The sequence below is a fragment of the Protopterus annectens genome, chromosome 5.part1, assembly GCF_019279795.1.
Source record: "Protopterus annectens isolate FY-2018-M chromosome 5.part1, PAN1.0, whole genome shotgun sequence".
In the NCBI taxonomy this organism is placed as follows: Eukaryota; Metazoa; Chordata; order Ceratodontiformes; family Protopteridae; genus Protopterus; species Protopterus annectens.
Genome location: NC_056736.1, coordinates 332,675,047 through 332,692,675, shown reverse-complemented (window position 1 = coordinate 332,692,675; position 17,629 = coordinate 332,675,047).

Genomic DNA, 17,629 nt, shown 5'->3' with positions numbered 1-17,629 from the left:
CACAATACCAATTGTACCAACAGCGATTTCCTCTGTAAAAAGTGAGCAGGCATTTTAGTGTCAGGGAATAGAAGGCAACAAGTGTAAACCCATCCACTTTACACTTGAGCAAGTGTAAAGACATCAGTTTCTGTGGTACTCACTCATATTCTCTGAAAACTCAACATAAAACTATCTATAATATCACTACGATCAGTCCTGCATGTAGCCAAAAAAAAAAAAAAAATTGTGCATGGATAAGAGTTTAGCCCTAGATCTACTAGTTGTTGTAATGGTAGTGTACAGCTGCAGGTTAAGGAAGCCAGTTGCATCATCTTTATCTGACCTTGATTGTTCTATCCTCCACTTATTATTGCATCTTCTGAATGATACACATACAATCAAAGTCCCTGAATCACCCTCTAAAGTAAACACTTATATTCTGTGGGTATAATTTTAATTAAAAAATAAAACTATAAAAGAGTACTTATGGATCATCCAAGACTGAGAGTCTTAAATAAGTATATATAAGTATGGCTTCTATGGTTATTGCATTATACCAAAAAGAGGTAATTTCATTCAGGACAGGAAGTAGAAATCTACAGAGATGTGTAACATTCAAGCTCATGGCCACCTAGGTTTCTGAACAATGGGGTGAATATGGAATAATTGTAAGTTAGCAATTGCCTTAGCTGTCGCTAAGCAAATACAGGTTACAGAGTCTATTTGCCAAAGTGACAATGTGTGTGGCAGTCAGTCTCAAGGGATGAAGACTTACCCCATTAGATACAACAGGATTTGTTCAGTGAGAGGTCCGCTAGTGCCCTTTGGTATGTGTTCTTTAATTTGTAAAGTTCATTAAGCTCCAGGAAAAATAATTAGTTGTCTAATTTATCAAAAGTGTTAATAGCTTTCTCATTAAGATACTTTTACTTTGAATAAAGTGTAAATACATAAATAAATAAATAAATAAATAAATAAATAAATAAATAAATAAACTAAACAAACAGTCCCTTGTTGTCTTACATTGTGTACATTGTCTTACTTTTGACCATCAACTACTTTTTTTCTCAAAATTTGGCAAATGGCTGGCAAGACTCATACAGACTCTATCCCCCTTCCTTTAAAAACATACAGTATATTGTTTTATTTTCTGTTTGTGCACATTTTTATCTCCCTCTCTCCCAGACTTTTAGAGACTGTTAGTGGTAATAACTGTCCTTCAACAAGGTACACCTAACTACAATGGACCCAAAAGTGAATCCTATGGTACCTCACAGCTCAGAGAATAGGAAGAAGAGGAATTAACCCTCAACAATACCTTTGTGTTAAACTGAAATAACAGCACATACACAGACAGACTGTACAACTGTATATTCTTATGACATATTTATTGAAACCATCCAACCAAGAACTACTGTGAGATTACAAACACATTTTCTTTATAACACAGACAGAATATTGACATACTACACTTCTTCAGCTGTCTCACATAACAACAACAAAATGTCCATTTCAAAAATCTTTTTTTATATAGTTTCAAAAACTTCATTCTTGATTAGAACATTCTTTTCCTGTGTTGAAGCCTTCTTTGTCTGTATTATCTCAATCCGGAGAGAACCAGTTCCTTCAGCAAGCCAAAATGTTCTTTCACAAATGTTCTTTCATCGATAGGATAGTTGTAACTTTTTCTGTTGTGTTAGCCATTTCCCTTTAGCCTGAATATCTGTGTACATTCAGCTGTTTAGGATATCTCAACATGCCTCTATTGTTAATGCCATTTGTTAGAAAACATTATTCTGTTAAGCCAATGCATCACATGCTATTCTAAAAATATATCATACTGTTATTATGATTACCAAACCTGTGTTACTTGTGAAGGAAAAACAATCCTTTTTGTTTTACAATATATCATGCAAGCACATTCTGTTAAGCTAATCATTTAGAAATACAATGTCATGCAAGCACATTCTTGTTATTTCTTCTTGCATTTGCAGGCTCTGTATTTTTTATGTTATTCCTAAAAATATCACACTGTTATTATGAGAGACAGCAGCTTTACCAATAAATGCTGTTAATATGAGAGAAGCAGTTTTACCAAATCACATGCATGCCATTTCTATGAGGCCCAAAACAGATTTACTTTGTATTATTCTTTCACTTCTGGATTTGTTTGCATAGATGGGTAGAAGGCAAACCATTCCAGGATGATACATCTGATGCATCAGTAATGCCTCATGTAGAACAATATAATCACATGGTTAACCGTTTGCAATGCTACAGAGGCCTAAATAGACCAAGATAAGTAACAACATTGAGTTCTGACCAAGAGGATACAATTAAAGACCCTGATGAGGGCTGTCCCTGTACTATGTCTCAATCAAAAGACATACTAGAAGGAATCACATATGTTATCACTCAAATATGAATCGAGTTGTATATACATGACCTTCTCAAGACCCTTGACAATAAATGTAAGGTTTGGGATAGGGCTATAATTATCCAAATTGTCTGCATCTCAACTGGACTTTTTAAAGATTAGAATAACCAAGGCCTCCTCTAAATTAGATGGAAAAAAATCATCCTTAAGAAAGGACACAGAGATCTGGGAGAAAAACAAACCAAACACTTCAAGGCATGATGTAAAAAAACTTTGTAAGGGTATAATGTTTTCTGAAAACTAGATTAACAAAATTGTCATAATTGGAAATTATTTTATTTATTTATTTACTTACTTATTTACTTAACATTTATTTAACATTTGTTTACCGGGAAAAACAACGGGGGCAGAGCCCATTTCAGCAGAGGCCCGGGGGGGGGGGGGTGCTCCAGATGCATGTCTTTTGAATAATAAATTCACACCAAGTCCAGTGAGGTCATCCTTCTGTAGAACCACACAAAGTCCCTAAGAGCTAACCAAGACCAACTTTCTTCCAGATAAAGGAAAGTTTGGTGGCAAAATACAGAGCAGCTAGTTCACAATATACCTCTTAAAAAGTCCACTGGGTAGTTAGATAGGTTAGATTGCTTAACTTACCCACCACTCAAAACAGTTTTGCTGGTCAGTCTATGACAGTCAAGGCCCTACTCTAGGCCTCAACTGTCTCAGAGATATCTCAAGCAATTAATTTCTATAGTTGCTGATGTAAAGCAGGGGTTAAATAGACTAGTGCCAAGATATATGTTAGAGCTGTAAACCAAATGAGTGTGCATGTAAGAAAGCAAATGACCACAGCTGAAACTTGATCACAGTAATAAAATTGGGTCTATATCACATAGTCGGAGTTATGTAACTTTGAACACCTAATGGTCGGACCATTATGTTCGAAGTTACGTAACTTCAACTACCTAAAAAAAAAAAACAACGGACAACAAAATAAACTGTTGTAAGCAGGGGGTAAGTCCCCCACACCCCCCACTACTTAAATATACCAACTCCGAGATCGCACCACATTGAACAGAATGGAAACCTCCGCCTATGAAGATTTCCATTCACACGCTCAAACTTTTGCAAATTCGAACGTATGGTCTTAACTATATGTGGTTCGAACTTGTAAAAGTTTGATGACGTGATTAGAACCCAAAAAAATGTGTGTTTGAGCTCATAGATGCATAAGTAGGAGGAGTATGCTTTTATGCCATCATGAAGCTTAGCCACAACACCTAAGCATGAAATACTGCGTACTAATTTCCCCAAGTTAAAAGATCATTATCACAGATTCCAGGCATACATTTCCAATTTCTATTCAGTCTTCTTACTTGTTTTAAGATAGATAGGGATTTGTTTTGCTTATTGTCAAAAGGAAGACTGTACCATAGATGGAGAATATGACAGTAAGGTAACCATGGTGCTGGCAGGTCTTATTGATTCTGAAGTGGAAGTTGATGTTCTTCGAGAAAGTATTGGATGTGCTGTTAGTTTTTCTCAAGGTAGAAGAGATCAAAAAGCCCAGAGTCATTTATAACCTGATAAACCCACTAAAGGTCACTTCCCAGGAGGCTGTATAAGGTGGAAAATAAGGAGAAGGATTTTAAACTATTAGTTTAGCTTACATTGCCTAAACCCAAGAGCTTCTTATTCAGAAATCATTGGGGGTGTTTCAAGCTGATCTAGATGTCTAGATAGGTAAATCCCAAAGGGGGCATTGTATTCCAGGGTGGGCTTAATGAAGGAGGATGAGATGTTAAACCAACGTCCCACCTGCTTGAGTTGGTAATAGCTCAGAAGGATCCAAAAGATCCCACTGGACCTATTGAAAAGATTAAGGGAAATTACCTAATGCCCAGCCAAATTTTACCTAGTATTATAAATATCACCTTGGGTCTCCCCTGAAAAGAGGCTACTAACTTAATGGGACTAACCCAGCAAACAAAGGATGGATGGCTAGATAAATGGATGGATATACTAGTATCAGACCTCTTTGAAGCAAGAATATATATATCTCAGCAGATAGAGTACAAGAGGAACAAGGACCATCTCACCAATACTGAAGTATAATAGTGAAAAAGAAGTTCATTATCAACACAGGTGCTGAGGTTTCTAATGATAGTGTCTGTTTTGAGAAGCATGCCAGAAATGTGGCATAAGGTTGGGGAGGTGGCTCTATCAACAGCAACTGTGTTATAATTTTTTGCACATTAAAAAAATATATGTACTATTGTCTATGATAAAAAGTAACTGAGCATCATATTCTCAGCTATAAACTTAGTTTTTTACAGTAATATACTTTTGTATAATTTTTTCTTGTATCTAATTGGGAATGAATTGTGCTGGACTTTTTCTCCCCAAGCCATCTCTGAAAATTGTCTTTGCCTAGTCAGAATGTCTAAGTCAACAAAGACAAATAAATAAAATAAATAATTTAGGGTGGGACAGTGACTGCCACACCAGGTGTTAGTATGTCCATACCCTGTTGTAGAATTTGGGTATCTGAAGGGATTTGATAATTACACCCAGTTTACAATAATCCACAAATCTGGTTAGTACAAACCCTTGATATTTGATTTAACAATAGAAAAGTAGATGTTGAAGAGGAGAAGGTCCAAGACAGAATTCTGGGGGACACTACTAGTAAAGCTTCTCTAGTGAGAGGGGGAACATGACAATACCTTTCTGTATGCCTTGTGTGACATCTCCACTCTGGGTCTGTAATCAAGGAGTCTCAATCCTCACCACTGTCACTGCAGAGGGATGTTCACTTGGAAGAAAAATGGATACAGCCAATATTTCCAGATGCAGCTCTCTGTATCAAGCACAATTTCCTTTAAGAGCACACAGGGAACACACTCAGCAAGGGATTTGGATTTCTCTATCTGTCTCCATCCAGGTCCCCAGTAATACCCCCCACTGGCACAGCTATAGAATTGAGACTTTAGCTGAGTGTCCAAGCCAAGTTCTCCAGCACTCTCTCTGTGAAACCAGGGCTCCGTGCCCCTGCACCAAACAGCCGACATGCACACTCTGAAATTTGATTTGGACAGACACACACACACACACACACACACACACACACACACACACACACCTGGGAAAGGTTGGCACAGATTTACTAGCTCTACCCCCTTCTGCCCAGACTATAAGATAGTTACTCCACCACCAGACCTTCCAGAGCCAGCTACTCTAAGGGCCTTGCAAGGATACACAATTATACTGAGTGAAATTAATATTAATACAAACCCAGCTAGCTGTGCTTGCATATGTTACACATCCACTGCCCTACTTCTCCTGGCATAGCTGGCAATACCTCATATCATCACACCCTGTAATTCTCCTGCCATGTGAGTCATTATATGCACTTAAGTTCTATGGGTTGAGGTAGATGGGATGACATTTAAATTGCTATCAGTGAGCCCGTTTGCTATCCATATGATTATAGATGGATTGATATTGAGTGTGTCTAAAATCTCAACATGAAGATGGTGTCAAAGGCCTTTGCTAGTTCAAAGAAGGCAATATAGACAGTCAGATCCTCATCCAGTACTTTAGTGACTCCATCAAAAAAGTTAACCAAGAAATAATTTGTATACACAAAAGCTGGTTTTGGAGAGCCATATACTCATTTTGTTCAAATTTTTAAATTTTAGTTCATCTAGATTAAGAATATATATTTTAAATGGAACTCAGAAAGCATTTTAACCTGAATAGAAAACATTAAGAAATGAGAAACTGTGAAGTTTAAAGAGGAACTTGTATTACCAACTCAGATTATCAGATGCAAGACTTCAGTCACTTTTTTAATAAGATCTGATATTGCATGTGTAATTATAAAGTGCAGTGTGTATTAAAAGTGCAGTCACAATTGCTGTAGCATTAATATCTGCAAGGCTAAACTTATAATATTAGACACAAAGGATTATATTACCCTGAATCTTAAAAACTGATACATTTATAACTATTACAAAGGTATCATGAGATTCAGAAACATGCTTAGAACAAACATAGTGTACATATCACAGATGCAGGTCATAGTGTGACGTAGCCCAGATTAATTGTCAATAAACTAAGTGGAAATTTGTAACAGAGTTCACAACTAATCAGAAAACTCACTTGTGTAATGCACAGGACCTGCCTTGAAGGAGGAAATCCCGCAGTCACAGCAGGAAGTGTGAGGAGGATACTAGACAACCCAGAAAATTCAAATTTGCTGATTCAGGACACTATGGGAAAACAGGTGTGCAATTTCAATGGGCCTACTGCAATGTTTAACTCTTTTTTTTTTTTTTTTTTATCAAAAAAAAAAGATGCATACAGATGTATAAGACAATAGTAAAAAGGAACAGCAAGCAGAGGAGCATACACAAGGGAATCAAGAAAGGTTAGAATGGGAATAAGGATTGGGAGAGAGAGTACAGTTTGTTGTGGGGCAGGTGTCAATTTTTTTTTTGCTATGAAGGGTAGCTGCTGAAGACTGAAGGGGAAGGTAAAGGTATGGCAACAGGGTGACAGTAAGAAGCAGGAGCAAACACACAAAAATATAACACAGACAAAAAAATGATAAGAGGTGATGACACACTAAAGGTTGGGGGGGGGAGCAGTGGATATAGAAACACACAAACAAACGAAGGATAGTGGTAATGGGGAGGACTGAACCAAACACAGGACAGCAGTAGCACAGAAGGGATGAGAACATCAGGATGGAGATTAGGTGAGTATGACCTTCTGTATCAAACTGCCTCTGCATTACCCAGGAAGAGGTCAGGCAGCATCCTGACCACTCTCCCTACTGGGACCCACCAGAGGCAGTGAAGGGAGGGACAGGTAGTGAGATAACATTGTTACTCACAAAAGGACCCTTTCTAAGTGGTTGATGTAGGCTTCCAGCTGCCAGTCAGAACACCAACCACTTCTATTGACTCCCTGCCATCATTGGTAGTGCCACCAGGGGGAATAATAACACTCCCAGCCTGTGAAGCACCTGCTGTGATGGCAGAAGGAAGTCTTCTGGTTGTCCTTCACTGCACCTTTGAGAAGGCAGGCCAGGGTACAGGTGGGGTGCCCTCAGGAAGTGGCTGAACCTGCTGGGAATCTGGAGACTGTGACCACAACACTGGCACTGCCATGGCAGCTACTGTAAAAAATGCAAACAGAAATGGAAGGAAATAAAATAACAAATATAAAATAATTACTAAAGAAAGGATTGCATCAAAAGATGGGAAGAGAGATAAAACTAAACATATGCATAAGACACATATATGCAGTATGAATCAGACTATCAAATGGTTACATCTACAGCAGTAAAGCTCTATATCAGCGGACTTGCACTAATGGCCTATATGTATAATAAAACTGCTCATATACTAGGGTGTGCCATCTGAAAAAGGGGAGAACAAGACAGCAGTCCTGATGTGTGCAGATGTGTTGTGCAACCTGTGGGAAAGCTTAATGATGTGCCTATGGACAACAATCATACCATGGTTATGCTGCATACCTCTGATATACTATAGTTATTTTCTCGTCTAAGGCTGTAATATGTATACAACAAAAAAAAAAAAAATAAATAAAAAAGTAAAAAAATAAACTGCACAGGTCAAACCATTAGATAGCATGTATGACAATGTGAGGTATTGCCAGCTATGCCAGGAGAAGTAGGGCAGTGGATGTGTAACTTATGCCAGCACAATAAAGACTTATATGTCATTTGTATATCAAACTGATTTGTACAGATGCTTGTGTTTAAAATGTATTTGTAAAGTTGTTTGTGTTAAAAATGTATCAACAGTGTGCCCTGCTGGACAAAAAAAGAACATACACGTATATCAGACTGTACTGTATTCTAACTGTTTAAATGTGCATGTTTTAACAGAGGATACTGGAAGAGAAGAGGGTGTGCTCAGCTCTAGCTAACTTTGAAAAATAGTAAGAAATTAAATTACTGGGTCTAGGCCATAAAGATGTTATCTTACAGTTTTGAATGAAGCCAGAGATGCAATGTCTGTAAGAAGTATGGTTTATTAGCTCCTGTAGGAAGAGTGGAGGTGTTTTATGATTGTATGACTTTCAGGAGCTGCAGCAGATCTTAGCAAGGCTCTCTGCTTATTATTGACACATAGGTGCTAAATCCTGGCAGTTTCTAGCAATGCATAGAAACCAGGAGTCAGATAACCAAATGTATGTGATGTCATTCTGGAATCCATCACTAAAATAATGTTTAATACTAGCTGAGACTGAAATCTCTTGGCATTCTGTTTTGGAAACCTGACTTAGAAGGATCACTACGTACATTATCTTGCCTTGTTGTAGTAAGTAACTTAACTAGGGAATAGTAACTCTTGAGATCAGTCAGGAAAATATAGTGAGATTAGTTAAGTATTGTTTTTCTGTAACTGTCTGAACCTGTCCACCTGTGTTATTTTTAATATTTCCTGTGCTGAAACTCTAGTGTTTACTGGAAATAGATATTTAGTATTTTCATGTTCTTTTCTTATTTATTATTAAATATATTTAAACTTTTCATTGTGGCTGGACTTTTAGAGAAAGTTTTAATCTCTGAGAGTACTTATATATATTTAGTGACAGCTCTGGCCTCTCCTGAAAGCCTTGTTGTCGGTCAAACTACCATTTGTATTAATATTAATTTCACTCAGTATAATTGGGTACCTATGCAAGAGCCTTAGAGTAGCTGGCTTCAGAGTGTCTGGTGGTGGTGTAACTACCTTATAGTTTAGGCAGAAGGGGGCATAGCTAGCAAATCTGTGCCAACCTTTCCCAGGTGTGTGTGTGTGCGTGTGTGTGCAAATCAAATCTTAGAGTGTGTGTGTCAACTGTTTTGAGCAGGGACACGAAGCACTGGTTTCACAGAGAGGGTGCTGGAAAACTTGGCTTGGACACTCGGCTGAAGTCTCAACTCTATACCTGTGCCAGTGTGGAGTCTTATTGGGGACCTGGAGGAAGACAGATAGAGAAATCCATATAGAGAAATCCATACCCTGGACTGAGTGTGTTCCCTGTGTGCTTTTAAGGGAAATTGTGCTTGATGCAGAGAGCTACTTCTGGAAATACTGGGTGTATCCATTTTTATTCCAAGTGAATGATCTTCTCCAGTGCCAGTGGTGAGGATTCAAGTTCCTTGATACTGGCACAGAGTGGGGACATCACATTACGTATAACACAGTGTTCATAAAAAGAATGCCACTGTTTAGAACTTTTTGTTGTTTTTCACTATTTGTTAAGTATTTGCTAGTATTTTTCCCTGTTTTAAAGCTATCTGTTCTGTCTCGTCTGGTTTTCTCACCAAGCAGTATTTAAATAACTGATCTGTTAACTGTTTAAATCATTCTTTAGAGCCTCCTGGCTGATTTTCTGCTGTTTTTAATGTTTTTTTTCATTGTCTCACTATCATTTTTCTACTGTGTTTAACATTTCCTAGTGTTTCCAGCTGAAATTAGGATAGCTAGTAGCTGTCCAGATCCAGGACTGCTGCTTCTCAAACTTTTGTAGTGGTTTGTTTGTTATGAGCATGTTTTCCAGGCCATTTCAGACTGGAAGGGGCCTATCTGCACCTTTCTGAGATAATTGTGCTGCTTGGCACCTGGCTGATAAAGGGAGGCCAGTCTAGGGCTTGGAATAAGCATCCCCATTGTTCCTTTTGAATCTTGCTAGAGTTTTTTCAAGTTTTGGCTTCTGGTATTTAGGCCCTGTATTTGAGCAGGTTTCTGCTTGTTTGTGCTTCGTGCAGCACCGTGCACTACCATACAATTGTGTGCCAAAGCTGGACAGATAAATTCAACAAATTTTCCCTTAAAACCCAGGCAAAAATATCCATTCACTGAGTTCCTCCTTGATTGTTTCTGAAAAGCCACCCCTAGTGACAATAGTCTTTAACCTAGCAGTATGGACAGTTGGACTACCCTTGTTTCTCCTTCCAACCTTCTTGACTTGGGTCTCTTGAAGCAGTGTAGCAATTACCTCATGTACACAGACAGCCCTCTACTAATAACACAATCTAGTACACAGTGTGAGAGATGTATTTACACCAAGAATCTTAAATCCATGCTCTGTCTCCCTCAAAACAGTAACACGGAGATAGTTGTCAGCTCACCACCACTACATATTCACATAGCACCACTACTCCTACACATACTACTACTCATACACATAGTACGCATCAAACATGTAAATCCACACACATTGAGGTGCTCTCCAAAAACTTACCTAAACATCAAAAACCTCCAAAACACAAGATTGCTACATCTAACAGTCTCCACAGCACCCAGGACACATAGCAACACCAGTGTCACCTACCAAGCCTTTAAGGCATAACACTAAAAAAACAAGTTTTCTTGTCATTTGAGACTCAATAGTGAGACACATGGATGTTCTACTCACCAGGTTGGAAAAATAGAAAGTCACAATTTGCTGCCTGTCCAGTGCCAGGATTCGTCAAATCACACATGCACTCACGTCTTGCAACAACAAGTACCGTTATGACTATGTCTATGTCATAGTTCATGTCAGTGTGAATGACCTAAGACATACTTCACTAGACTATACGGAGAGAGACATGGTCAAGCTCTCTGAGTATGGGTCCCAGGCAGGTACATCTCTAGCCTTGAGCAGCATACTAGCCTCACCTAGAATGATGCCACAGTATAAACAAAAATGATTGATTTCTCTGTTCTATATCTTCTTTTACCTGGAGTGTTTTATTAATTTCTTGTTATATTACTATGCTCAGCATACATGATGTATCCTGTTTTGTGTATTATGCTGGATGTACTGTTGATGGCAGAGCTTTTCTCCTCGGGCCTCTGCTGAAAATGGACCTGGTCCAGTAGGAATTTCCCAGTTAACAAATATAAAATAAAATAAATAAATAAATAAAATGAATTGGCTTAGTTTTTTGTTTCATTCAAAGGGGATCTGGTTCATGTCTGCCTGGGAAGCCATGATTGACAAACCTCGCTGCTTTGCCAGAGACAGTTTGCTCCTGGCAGTCCTAGGCTTTTGACTGCTGGAAAAGACTCTTGCCTCCCTCATAGTACCTGTTTTAGGCAAGGTCTCTAAAACAACATTACCAATGTGAAATTAACCGATCTGAACAAAATAAGGGCCAGGATGCTAAATGCTAAGAGCTTAAACCAACAACTGCACTATCTGGAAGCACTTTTATCATTAGAAAATGTAGATATCTTTGCAGTCACAGAAACCTGGTTTAAGGCCTCAGACAGCACCCTGGCCTTGCAAGGCTACAGTGCCTTCCACACCTTTAGATTGCAAACACATGTGAAAACCAAAGGAGGCGGTGTTTCAGTCTATATTAGAGATAAATTCACCTCCCGTCTAGTTAGACTGGACAACTCCATGGAGTTACTCCAGGTCCAGGTTACAGTAGATAAGACCCTCATTCAAGTCCTAGCCAGTTATAGATCCCCCTTCATGGGTCACAACACCCATGAAGCCTACTTAACCAAACTGAAGACAATCCAAAATTTACTGAAGACGCTGGTTATGGAGGATTTCAATCATCCCATCATCAACTGGGAAACCTACTCTAGCCCAAACTCACTACCACAAAAGTTCCTTGATTTTGTGAATTCAAATGCCCTGGAACAAATTGTCCATATCCTGACAAAAGGAACAAACATTCTACATCTGGTCCTCACCAACATGTCAGACAGGTGCAGTGCTGCAACTATTAGTCAAATAATAAATAATAAAATGAATTAATAAACACTGTGGTTGTTGTTGTTATATGCTATTTTTTTATATGTATTTTATGTTCTTATATGTTTTTAGAAATTTTGTGTCATATTATGTCGATGCTAGATATTAAATTATTATTTTTGTTTTAAATTATGTATCTTAGGTGCATATAGGCATGCAAGTTATAGGTTTGTGCTGGGTCTGTAGCTTTAATATCAGTTAATTGAATGATTGATGTTGTTTTGCCTATATATACATGTGTTTCTTGTTTTTATGGATTACTTGGTCTGAAGAAGCTTCTAAGTGAAAGCGCTTACCATCGATGAATAAATCTGAGTTCTTTTATATACAGAATTTTCGCTTCATTCCTATGGACTGTTAAATGCTGTTGCAGTTGTGACAAGAGATTTATTTGGCCTGGTAGCTCCGTGAACAGTTATTTGACTTTACTAATTGTGTTTCTGATTTTGTGCCATGGAGCTTTTATCCCAAGGTTTGCCAGTAGTTTTGTGGTTTATCATAGTTTTTATTTTATTTTATTTTCACTGGCGACCATTGGGAACATGGCTACCGAACAACCAATAGACATAGAACTTGATTATAACCTGGACGGAGAGGTGAATACCAATGTTCTGAATGTTTCGGAGGTTATAGTGCCTGGAGGGAGGCGCAGCCCAGACTCGAACTCTTTGTTGGAGAGATTCGAGAAGTATTTGACAAGAGACATTAAGAGTTTATGAGGAGTTGAATCCCGAACCATGGAGGATGATGTCATTGGTGCGACGGAGGACATGGAAGGTCTACGGATCTACCAGCATTCTCTGTTGGGGAAACTAACATCATCACCCAATATGTGATCGAACATTATGCCCTGTTATTTGGACAGAGAGCAGAAGATGTGCGGGAGAGGATCACCCTGTGGAACAGTCTGGTCCACAGGGTAAATGATGCCGGCCAGCACAGCAGAACTTATGAGCAGGTGCAGCATCGGGCCACCAACCTCATCCTCCATGCCTGTCAATGGACTGCTGCTGTAGTGAGGGACTGGCTAGCCACAGGTTGGGGCCCAGCCATCCAGCCCCCACTGACACCCACCAAGGAGCTCCTCACCAACCTTGGAGCACCCGCCCAATGCACAAGCCATGAAGCTGAGGAAAGCATTGTGGAGGTGGGTTGCATGCACACACTGGACAAGGAGCGTGCAGGTAAGGGCCCAGTGGGGATTAACTCACTAATGTATCAGACATACATGTATCTATATTGTCTCTACATCCATGTGTCAGGTCCGATTGCAGTTGTGGATGGAGTTTTCTAATGCACAGAGGTGCACATCTATGCTGAGGACAGAACATTGTCTATTATTGGGGTTAGTACTGTAAATGTGCAGACATGCTTCATCCATCCTGTACCAAGGCCACATGTGAGTCTGCTGACAATAACTCCCTTCTCACAACTACCTAGGACCCTCTGGTCTGCATATGGGACAGCATCCTGAAGCTGGTGTGTATGACATTGGTCTGTTGTTGCATGGCAATACCCCAGGAATGTGAAGGGCATGCAATTTACCATGCACACAACCATCAGTAATAGCTATATTGTTTTATTTAATATCTATATTGCTTTTTGTGCATGTTCACTTGTGCTGGGGTTAACTGCATTGTATCACAGTGGTCACCACTGGGGCCTATCTAACATGAATTCAGCATTCCTGTAGCATACCTCACAACTTGTCAGTGCCAAGATGTCTGGACAGAGGCCAGAAAAATGGGCTGATCAAATGGCCTAAGGTATTGACATGTGTGCCACATTAGTGGTATACAGTGGATATAAATTATGTACACACCCCTGTAACGATGCCAGGTGTTCCTGTTACATACTAATTAGGACCATAATATGTCAGTCCACACCTCTTCCAGCCTTTAATGTGACCCATAACATGAACAGTTCACTTGTAAAACCAAGCATCTGGACTCACGTATTGCAACTACAAGGCTAGCCACCTGTAAGGGTGGCAGATGTCATATCAGCATGATGTTTCAGTCAGGTATGATACCTCCTGCTGCTGTATGCATCAGTACACTCACTGTGGCCTATTTGGATACAATATCACATACATAGGCATTTTTAAGGCACACAGACCACTTCCGACCACATATAGGTTGCAAACATATGGATATTCCAGACACATCTGTACAGAGGACTGTACAATGGTTTAATCTCCTGCATGTGAGGGAGATGCTGTTACCACACTATATAAAGTAATGACAGTGGGTGATGGTCACCAGCCGTGTATGGTACACACATCAAAATGGTATAAGTCACACAATATATGATCCTTACACACACACAAACACACACACACACACACACACACACACACACACACACACACACACACACACACACACACACACACACACACACACACTTGCCAGTATTGGGATTAGAATTCCTGCCTATCTTGTTATATCTTCTATAGTGTTACACAGTTACAGCATGTGCTACAGAGCTTACTGAACTTTCCCATGGCCAAAGCTGCTGATAACTTCACAGCTGAGGTAAAGTATTACAGGTGGCAGAATGTCTGCCTTCTGTTCCACCCTTACATTGTGCTAGTTCTTTCTGTCTTGCACTTCAAATAGCATTATGGCTTGGCACTTCACCAGGTTATTGCATCAAGAAGTGTGGCATACCTGGGTGCAGTCAACAGTACTTGTTCATCACAGAAGTAGCCCCAGGACTTACTAGTTATATCCACCCCTCCTGGCATGTTTGAAGGGCATTTTTCTGTGCTTTCACCCATTAATCTGGTGCACTTGTCCATTCTGAGGCACTGTTGCAACTGCCTCATGTATACAGCCAACTCTCCCCTCTAAACTCCAAACACTCATAAATGTGAGAGTTACCCATATATCACCCAATGTGGACATATGCACTCTCCAGCAAAGACTGGGCTAGCAGGTCAAGAGGATAAGATCAACACCTGCACCACACCATGTGGAACACATAGCTCACCATGACACCCACTTTGACAGCCATGATATACAGTGAAAAGCCACACACCCACCTTCACAGAGGCACTCAATGGACATTTACCCAAACAGCACAGACCAGCAAGACAGACACCCACTCAGGCACCAAGACATTGCACATGCCAAGGGGCACATATTTAACCTACACAGTGTGCCCCTCAACCTAAGCTTCTAAGGCTAACCACCTTGCACAATACAGTGATCATGGGTATCTCAATACTGAGGCATCCACATATCCGAAACACTAAGTTGAATATGGAGCTGGTAACAACCAAATATCTACCACACGCCAGCATCCAACCCATGAAACAGCCAGTTGTGGCATTCCACAACAACTACAAGTATCACTCTGTATCCATGTGGATGGAAATGACTTGGGACACACCTCCCTGGACTACATGACAAGAGACATGGTTGAACTCTCTGATTATGTGTTCCAGGCAGGTGTGATAGTAGCCCTGAGCAGTGTACCGCCGTCAGCCAGAATGATGCTGCAGTACTATCAACTGATGATTGACTGCAGCATTGGCTTACATGTTTTGTGTCATTCTCAGGGTATCCAGTACCTCTCTGCTTAGGATAACATGATTGACAGAACCCAATGACTTGCCACAGATGTCTTACATCTGTCAGCGCTGGGTTTCCAGGTCCTGGCTAAGTGTCTTGCCACCCCTATGATGCCTTATTAGGCAGTGCTCCTAATGTAATTACCACCATAACAGCTAGACATGTATGCAATCTGAGGGTCATGCTGCTCAACAGTAGACATCTAACTTTCAGGATCTAGTCACTCAAAGCACTCATTGGAGTGGAGAATTCATGTCTGCTGTAATGGAGAGGTGGTTCACAGCATCAGACAGCAGTCCTGCAGTATCAGGCTATGATGCAGTCCACAGCTGTCAGCCCCCAAACACGGACCACACCACACCTCCACAGGTGGTCTTGTCTCCATATTCATTATGGCTAGGAACACCTCCAGACTAGTATCCCAGCATAATCCACTGGAAATACTTCCAGTACAACTGCCTTGGGGTAATAGTGTAATCCAGACCATAGCCTGCTATGGGTCCACATCTATGTCCCTAAACTGTCAATGCACATTCCTCAACACCCTGCCATCTATGATGGTCCAACATAACATTGACATAGTATGAGATTTCAACTATCCCACCCTCACCTGGGGAAAGTAGCCAAGCACCAGTACAGTGGCCCAACACTTCCGGGATTCATCATTTCCATTTCATTTTTCATACTGACCCCCAGTAGAGGATGCAACAACCTTGATCTGTGTTGACTACTTACATATGGGACTGTTGCTCATCCACAGTTGTCAATCCCTAGCTGGTAAGATCCACACAGGCTGTAATCAACATGGAACTCAACATGTCAGCCACACCCCACACCCCCCACAAAGGTAACCACCTTGCAAAACCTCTCCAAAGCTGACTTTGCAGCCATGAAAACAGGGGTGGATGACTTCACTGCACCCATGGCAATGGGAAATAGCTGCATGACTGTGAAATCATACACATAATCACTGTACAAACAGGTACATGAATACATGGTACTAGCCAGAGCCAACAGAACCCAGACACTGTCCTCTAAACACTGGGAGACAATGTGATGGTCCCCAGCCATTACTAAAGTGTAAATCAGAAGGAGGACACTATTGCAGAGAAAGTTGGTCTCCCATGACTGTTGAACTCCCTTATTAGCATCAGACACAACTTTGGATCTCACATGGAATCCCCTACAGGCATCTGTAATGGCAGACATTGACAACAATCACAACAGCCTTTGATAGTTACATCAACAACCTCCACAACATTAAACATAAGTGCTGTGAGTTACTGCACAATGCTAATACCTATCCTGAGACAACACATATTGGCCACAGTTTTGGCAACACATTCAGTGCCAGCTTTAACTCTCTCTCCCACCACAAGTGAAGTGCTGAGTGAATGTGTTCTCACATGTTGTATCCTGTTTCTGTTCTAGGCATCTGTGTGTCACCAGGATGTGGCCCTGCAGTAAGACCAAGGGGTATGGCAGTCTGGTAACACATCCACCATGTCTTAGGCAGGGTACAGCTGTATCTGCACATAATTGCCTGGTCTGTAACACAGTGATTGCATATGCCTCACAGATTATAGGGCTGAGGGTTGTAGATAGGTATATTTTGATTTACAACATCTGTTGTAGAGTGGAGAATGGTACGTGTTGTGGTTTGGACACACCTCCGATTGCTAATAACCACAGCCACAGGGGATATTCATCAACCAAACACACTGAGATTACTACACACACACACACACACACACACACACACACACACACACACACACACACACACACACTTGCCAGTACTGAGATCCATTGGTTCATTGATTCATAGATGTGTAGTAGGTGAATGGACCTGAAGGCTCTACAAGGCTAACCCAAGGGAATACCCTGGCATCACGCCACATGACAATAG